This window comes from Microcebus murinus, chromosome 10 (genome assembly GCF_040939455.1).
Source record: "Microcebus murinus isolate Inina chromosome 10, M.murinus_Inina_mat1.0, whole genome shotgun sequence".
Taxonomy (NCBI): Eukaryota; Metazoa; Chordata; class Mammalia; order Primates; family Cheirogaleidae; genus Microcebus; species Microcebus murinus.
This window is the reverse complement of record NC_134113.1, coordinates 27,173,465-27,182,202: the sequence shown is the minus strand read 5'-3', so window position 1 is coordinate 27,182,202 and position 8,738 is coordinate 27,173,465. Positions and strand designations below refer to the sequence as shown.

At 41.9% G+C, this 8,738-nt stretch overlaps 1 pseudogene; it reads right to left on the bottom strand.

The window, feature by feature from the left end:
* Nucleotides 1-6,711: 6,711 nt before the first annotated feature.
* On the bottom strand, nucleotides 6,712-6,857 carry LOC142873465 (uncharacterized; annotated as a pseudogene).
* Nucleotides 6,858-8,738: the final 1,881 nt, after the last annotated feature.

The window sequence follows — 8,738 nt, the reverse complement described above, 5'->3', positions numbered from 1 at the left end:
TAATGTATCACTGCAAATAAGCAGAAAGGTTTTATTCTCTTATTCATTCAAACATGATAATTGAGCACTCCCTGAAATCCAACCACACTTCTAGGTGCTGGGGATGCAGTGATGAATGAGACAGTATCCTGTTCTCATGAAACTTAGCAACTAAACAAATAAAGGTAATTACAGATGTTAAATAAAAATAAGCATACGCATTATCTAGAGTGCGACGGGAAGCCTTTCTGAGGTGTTGACATTGACCTGAGACCTGATTATTATGACAGAAGCGTCCATGAGGGGATCTGATGCAAGAGCATCTAGACCAAGGAACCAGCAAGTGTCTGAAGACCTGAGGCTGGGCTGAGCGTGGTGTGCAGGCGGGACAGTAAACACTCAGATGAAGGCTGGGAAGCCAGGTCAGTGCAGTCTTGAAGGCCATAGCGCATGCAAGGGAATTCACGGAGGATTTTAATTTGGAGCATGATGTGACCTGATTTGTGAGTTTAAAGGATCATAGACTGCCATGTGGAAAAATGGATTATAATGAGGGAAAAAAGCAGGACTCTGGGCTTGATTCCATTCTAATCGTTTTTATCAAAAATTTAGATGAGAATTCTGCAGGGATATAGGATTTCATGATTAAATTTGTAGATAAAGCTTAGCTACAGTCTTATATGGTAGATTTAGGATTCATAATAAAAGGAGTCGTCTATGGATTTTGACAAATGCAGAATGTCATGAACTCACCATTGCAGTGTCATACAGAACAGTTTCCACCCTAAAAATCTCCCATGTCACCTACTTATCCCTCCTCCCTTTGTTCCTGGTAACCACTGATCTTTTTACTATCTCTGTAGGTTTGTCTCTTCCAGATGTCATATAATTGGAATCATACTGCATACAGCCTTTTTAGGATGGCTTCTTTCACTTAGCAGTATCATTTGAGCTCCTTCCATCTCTTTTTATGGCTTCAGAGCTCATTTCTTTTGACTATTGAATAAGAATATTTACTTGGATTGATTTATTTTCCATTTGGTTATTAGAGACATTTTTATTTTCGATTGTCATATGTGTTTGTGTACAGTCAGTCTGTAGCTCATTTCGGGACACTTCTTAAATGCCAGTTGTTGTGTATACATTGAGGGAGAAAGGCAAAAAAATGTCCCTCCCATCTAGGGCTTTAGTGTGCACTGTGGGAGGCAGACATGTAAAGGAATATGGGACAGACTGGGCAAGCAGGAAGCTTGGTGATCTATGGCAATACCTGAGAGGGACCCTTGACAGACACCGATGGGAGATCTGGGAATTATCCAGAAGAAGGCAAAAACATTCCTAGCAGCAGCTGTGAAGCAATGAGAGGATGAGAGAGTAGGGAAGCTTCCAGTTTACCATGGCTGGAGTACATTGACAAATGCAGATGGAGAAATGAACATGTCATATTAAATAGCAGTAGTTAAATTTTATTGACTATTTATCATGTACCAAGAACTCTTCTAAGCTCTTGTCATGTCTTTACTTTCATCTTCACAACATCCTATAAGGTAAGTACATTATTATTTCATTATTCCCATTTTACAGAAGAGGAAACTAAAAGATGGATAGTTGATATGTTTAGCAAGTGTCTGAGCTAGAATAGCCACCTAGTCTGGTGCTAGGACACATACTTTTATCTTTATGCCTTAATGCCTATCGAGAATACTGTGTTATAAGTATTTTGATCTTGAATATAATCAGGGGAGATAGGAATAATTTAAAGCAGAAAGACAGAAACACAGTATGATCTACATGCATTTATAATATGCCTCCAAGAAAATTTGCATCTTTAAATTACTCATCTTGACTACTTACTATATTCTAAGCCTCATAAAGATAGAGATTGATATCATAACCCCAATTACATCTTTAATATTTTGATGCATCTAGCAGGTGGACAAAAAGATTTAATTGAGATAATGAAATGCCAGGCACTCATTTCCAACTGGGCAAAGTGGCAGGATCTAATATATTCTCTAGAGACTTCCTTGTGTTCCAGTAATACCTGTGTTGGGTCTCTAACCTGCAATAAGATGTTATTTTGCTGGCTTGCTCTGGTTTGTTTAATATTCTGATTGTCTGTGAAGCACCAAAACTATAGTGAGGAAAGTAAGTCCACAATGTCAGTCCTGTTGGAAAGATACACTTCAGGGAGCTGCCTGATCCACAAGTCACTTTTCCAGGAGGTTGGTGGTTTTGTAGAAGTAGATGTTGTGGGTTATAGAGAAGATGTATGGCTTTCAAGAATGGAAATATTCAAAACCCTTGGAAATTTTTAGATATATTTTGTTGTCTTAGTGAATCAAGGAAATTTTCTTGTAGAATTAATATTCCATAGATGGGTGTCTAAAAATACAAAGATACAGGAATTCAGTGCAAAATAAAAGTGAATGTTCATTGTGGTTCTAGTCTAAGAACTTTAAGGACAAAGCTTTTTTTAAAAGTCTCAAAATCCAGTGGGAGAAATGGACATACGAGGTAATAGCAGAGATGTCTACATAGTGTAATGAGGAGTAATAAAGAGGAATGGTACTTGTTCCATTCTGGGAGTTCACAAGAGGTTTCCTGGAAAAGATAATGCTTTAGCTGAGTATTAAAAGATGAGTCAGACATAATTAGCCTGTGAAGAAGGGGAGGAAGAGTGTTCCAGATTGAAGGACACGTGGGGAATCATAAGGGTATTACAAGTGTATAAAGGGAAAAGGGAAGTTATTGGGAATTAACACTAGAGGAGGGCTAGATAATTAGTTTTGTGTTTACTTCTCTTAATGATGGTGAGTTTTGTGATGGGTGAACAAACCAGGATAACTCTCAGAGCTTGGACTATGGTGATAGTAGTGGGAATGGAAGGAAAGAGACACATTTTTAAAAAGCTATTTAGAATGTAAAATCAGTACAACTTGGTGAGAGATTGGATGTGTGTGCAGATGGGTGGAGATGGAAAAGTGAAAGATAACCAGTTCTGGTGACAGGTGAAGGTGGTGCCACTAACAGAGGAAGAAAAGCAAAGAGAAGAGCAAGTTGTAGGCTAAGATGTTGAGTTAAGTTTTGGGCCTGTTCTTTGAGGTGCCCACTGTACAGTCAGATTGAGAAGTCCAGGCTGAGGCTCAGAAGAGGGTTTGGAGCTAGAGATGTAGATTTGGAGGTCACCAGACTATGGCTGGCGGTTAAATCCAGAAGAATGGAGAAGGTTACCCAGGAACAACGGGAAGCATGAGGAAATTAGCTTACCCAGATTTGCCAAATGGATGCCTGGGTGCCAAGTTAGGGCAAAGTCCAGGTGGCCTCACACCAGACAGGGGAGATTGCCACAACATGCTCCCTCCTCGGGAGTTCAGGAAATGGGTTTAGGGAAATAGCAAGTTGTTCAATCAGTAAGGAAAATAAATAAAAAAGGCCAAAGCTAAAAGGCCGGAGCTAGTTATTTAAGGAAATCCCTGAGCTCTATCTCTCAGGGATACAGGTGATTGACACCCCTATAGGATGTTTGCCTCTCTTTTGTTCTTGTTTCATTGAAGTTACAATGAGATAGATGTGACTGTACAAGACCATGCGCGTTCTCAATGGCGAATGATTTGTCTTGGACAGAGTCTGACAACTTGCCCATAAGCAGTCAGTTCAGAAGCCTCTCCAGATCTGATCATTAGGCAAAATTTCCCAGATGCCAAGTAGTTGCTGCTTCTTCTGTTGCTTATTTTGAACCCTTAGAAATGTGCAAATTATCTCAAAGACCACTGGGCAAATGCCATCTTGCCCTTAAGAGTAGCCCAAGCCTAAAGAAGTGTTACCTGGGAGACATCAAATTCCCATGACAGCTTGTGAAGGCTCCTGAGGAAATAGAGATTATGGGAGGAAATCTCATCGGATGGCATGCAGGTCTGTCTTTCCCACCTCCTATGCGTTTTGCTACTAAGCAGATGGTGCAATGGCACTTGTTAGGGGCCTGGGCCTAATTCAAGAGCGTATCTTTGCTTTCACTAAAGCTACTGCCTTTGAGGGGGCCTGGGGAGAATTAATATACCTCAATATTCCTCTAACATCTTTTCCCTGTGTGATACATCCATTCTCACCTGCTGTTTTCATATTGTACGCCTTTCATCCCTCTGTCTCATATTGAAAGCCTGCTGTGCTGGAACACCGCCTCTATCATTCTTAACAGGCTGCGCACACGGTCAGAGTTTGGCAAATGACAATGCTCTTCTGGTGGGAATCTTTTCACAGGGCCTATCTCCCAAATGCTCCAGGCCCTCGGGGGTTAACAGGAGTCCCACCCAGGAGTCCCTCTCTGGGAAGCTGACTTGCTTCTACTTGCTGGGCTCAGAAATTCTGCAGCCTGTTTCAACACCTTTTTTGTGTTGTGCAGGGTAGCTGTGGGACAATGTGAGAGCCATCTGAGAAAGTCAAAGCAAGAGTAGCAATTAGAGAGTGAAATTGAAAAGTGCCCTTTAGTAAATCATTCGCCTCCCTTTCCAATCATACGTATACTCTGCCTCTCCTCCAAACCCACTGACAGATCCCCTCCTGCCCTTGGAGCTGTTATTTCCCTCTATTCAAGCGTCTGGAAGGGTGCCTGACGGAAGGCAGGACTCCATTCCAGCTGGCTGGAGGCTACCCCTACTGGCCACACCCTCAAAAGATTCCTAATAGCCCAATTCAAAGACTTGTCACCAGGTAGAAACCCAATTTAGCACCTTTATTTGTGGGTCACAAGTTCTTTATACCTTGTTAGTCTAGATTTACAGGTAGATAGATAGCATGACAGTTAATTTTATGTGCCATTTTGGCTGGACCACGGTGTCCAGATATTTGGTCAAACATTATTCTGGATGTTTTTGGGATAGTGCTTTTTGGGTGAGATTAACATTCAAAATGGTAGATTTGAATAAAGAAGACTAAACTCTATAATGTGGGTGAGCTTTGTCCAATCAGATGAGGGCCTGAATAGATCAAAGATTGACCTCCCACAGGCAAGAAGGAATTCTGGCCAGTAGGCGGCCTTTGGATTTGAACCACAATTCTTCCCTGAATCTGCAGCCTGCTGGGCTCCCCCAACAGATTTTGGAATAGACAAGCCTCCCATAATCATGTGAGCCAATTCCTTCAAATAAATCTCTCTCTAGAGATGTATTCACATACACATATGTTGCCTTAGTCCATTTCGTATTGCTGTAAAGGAATACCTGAGGCTGGGTAATTATAAAGCAAAGAGGTTTATTTGGCTCGTGGTTCTGTAGGTACAAAAAACATGGCACCCAGCAGCTGTCTCAGGTGAGGACCTCAGGAAGCTTTACTCGTGGCAGATGGCAAAGGGGGAACAGGCACGTCACATGGTGAGAGAGGGAACAGAGGGAGTGGTGGGGGGTGCCAGGCTTTATTTTAATAACCAGATCTCGAGTGAGCTGAGTGAGAACTCACCATCACTGAGGGGACCACACCAAGCCACTCATATAGATCCGCCTCCATAACCCAAACGCCTCCCACCAGGCCTCACTTCCAACATTAGGGATCAAATTTCACCATGAGATTTGGAGGGGACAAACATCCAAAAACTGTATCTCATATATCTATTTTTATATATAAAGTATCATCTATCCATCTATGTATCTACATATGTACATGTATATTTACCTATATCTGTATTGGGCAGGGTTCTTCAGAGAGAAACAGAACCAACCGGATGTGTGTATTTATTCCACATATCCACATTTGATGGTTTAAACACGTCACTCTTTTCTGGCCATTTCTTCTGGGAACAACCTTGAGCACCCGGGCTGTCGGGCCCAGCTCTGTGAGGCAGACTGAGAAACATGGGTCCTCTCTCTCCTCAGAGGAAATCACCTCCATGCCTTTCTGGGACACAATATCCTCACTTTAGCCACTTGCCTTTTTTTGGCCTCCACATATCTTTTTGAATAATCATTATTCATCTGCCAGACCTTTTGCAGAATGCCGGTTGTAAATAGCGCTCATCATCACCTCCATCACCACAACTGGTAATGAAGAGAAATGGGCGGGTAACGAGGAGAGCGGCCGCCATGACGGGAATGAAGAAAAATGGGCGGGAGGCCACGGGAACGCTCCTCCGCTGCTTCCCGGCCTGACTGGCGTGAGGTAATTGCTTTTTTTAATCCTCCTTGCCTTCATGTTCGCAAACTACTTCCAAATTCCTTACATCCATCACAAAATAGAAAATTGAGGTAGCATAACAAATGAAAAAGACAAAAGAGCTTGGCTTTGTGGTGCTCACCTTAAGGGAAAGAAATAAGAATGGTGGCTGGATTAATAAAGAGAATAAGAGTTTGGGGGATTGTTCTTTCTTGTTGTCATTTTTGTCATTACAGACTGAGCCTTCTGTCAACTCCGTTTGAAGACAGACTTCAACAGGAATGAGGCCGAATACACTCTAAATACAAATGCCACAGCCACTGCCGCCACTGAACCGACACCCACTACATTCAGGAGAACAACACGTGAGGCAAGTCTGTTCTCACCCCTCCTGCCGGGAAACCCGGGCCTAAGAGCAGTGTAGACCCGGGGTTGTGTCTGCAATACCAGATGTACCAAAATAAGCTGTGTCAGGGTAATATTCCTGAGGCCTGTCACTTCTGCGTTTTGCCCATTTTCAGCACTACCCTCTGGTTGGGGCTACTTTAGTGGTAGTCCCTAGAAAGAGTCTTTTTATTTTTTTATTTCCAGGGTATAGTGCGAACAGAATCCCCCACTACCACAAATTATGCAGCCAAGTTTCCTGTCCTTGGAGAAATCACAGGGGACAGCACACCCAGAGTGCAATGGATGAGCCTCACCCTGGGAAGCCTGCTGCCCTGCCAGGTAAGTATCCCTAGAAAGAGTCTTAAACTCAGGTTTCTATAAAACCATCAAGAAAATTAAGGATAATAACCAAACCCACTCTATGGAAAGAGTTGTGTGCAATTACTAAACTTAACTTAGGCATCTGCTATTGTTTTAGAAATATGTCCACAGATTCTTTGGTACTTCATTCCTTCCCTGTCTCATAAGTGTGGGGGGTGCCATGTTTAGTGACTTGCTGTCATTTATTCTTAGCAAGTCACTAAGTCTTGCTGCTCAGTAATCTATTCCAGGGAATAGATGACAGTGGAAGTGATGGGATGCCACTTCCACACTAGGCTGTAAAATGACTGCAGCAAAGGTAGAAACAACCCAAATGTCTATCCACAGACAGACGGACAAACCAAATGGGATATATATACATGCAATGAAATATTATTCAGCTTTAAAAAGGAATGGAATTCTGGCACCTGCTACTACATGAATGAATCTTGAAAACTTGCTAAATAAAATAAGCCAGACACAAAGGGACAAATATCATTATGTTTCCACTTTTAAGAGGTGCCTAGACTAAACAAATTCGTAAAGATAGAAAGTAGAATAGAAGTTACCAGAGGTTGAGGGTTGGGCAGATGGAGAGCTATTGTTTAATGGATACAGAGATTCTGTTTGAGATGATGAAAAGAGACTGAAAAAATATAGTAGTGATGGCTGCACAACAGTGTGAAGGTTCTTAATGCCACTGAATTGTACACTTAAAAATAATTAAAATGGCACATTTTGTTATGCATATTCACCACAATAAAAAAAAAATTGCCCAGGCCTTGTGCAGTGGCTCACACCTATAATCCCAGCACTTTGAGATGCTGAGGCGTGAGGATGGCTTTAGGCCGGGAGCTCGGGACCGGCCTTTGTAAAATAACAAGACCCTGTCTCTACAAAAAGTAGAAAAATTAGCTGAACGTGGTGATGCACACCTATCATCCCAGCTGCTTGGGAGGCTGAGGCAGAAGGATCGTTGGAGCCCAGGAGTTTGAGGTTTCAGTGAGCTATGATGATACCACCATACTCTTGAATGGGCAACAGAGCAAGATCTTGCCTCAAAACAAACAAAAAAACCAAAAAAAAATTGTTTCTGCTCCACCCCTGAAAAAAGATTGACGCTTCCATGTTAAACCATGTTAAATGCTCTCTCTCTCTCTGTCTCTCTGTCTTAGAGCAATCACTCTAAAAGAAACCAGCCACCGTGTGTTGAGGTCACTCAGGTAGCTCTGTGGAGATGCTCATATGGCCAGGATCCAAGACATTCAGACAACACCAGCAAGCCACTGCCTTGTGAGCCTTCTGGAGGCAGAACCACCAGCCCCATCTAGATCTCCAGGTGATATCATGATTATAACCTCAGGAGAGACCCTGAGCCAGAAACACTCAGCTAAGCAACCCTTGGATTTCTGATCCTCACGAACTGCAAAATAATAAATGTTTGTCATTTTAAGGTACTAAATTTTTGGGTAATCTTGTTCCATGGCAATAGATATCAAATACAGTGTAAATAACTCTCTATACACACAGTTATATTGAATAACATAAGTTTACAGTAATGTTGGATGATAATATTTTTCTACAATGGAGTTTTATTCCTTTCTACAAATCATTAGCTACTGAGGTTAAGAAAATTGCGTATGTCCTGATCTATTTGTATCTTTGTGTTGTATTCATTTAATTCTCTAAAATATGGCCATCCCTGCTCTGGTTCCAGATGGCTCGCTTACCCACATTTGTCTATGTGGGAATGGGTATTTTTATACAACTACAGAACATTCTTGGGATCGCTGCCTGCAGTAATTCGAAATTCATACATCAAGTGTAGAATCTGTATTTCGACTATATATTTAGAGCTGCAGATAGTA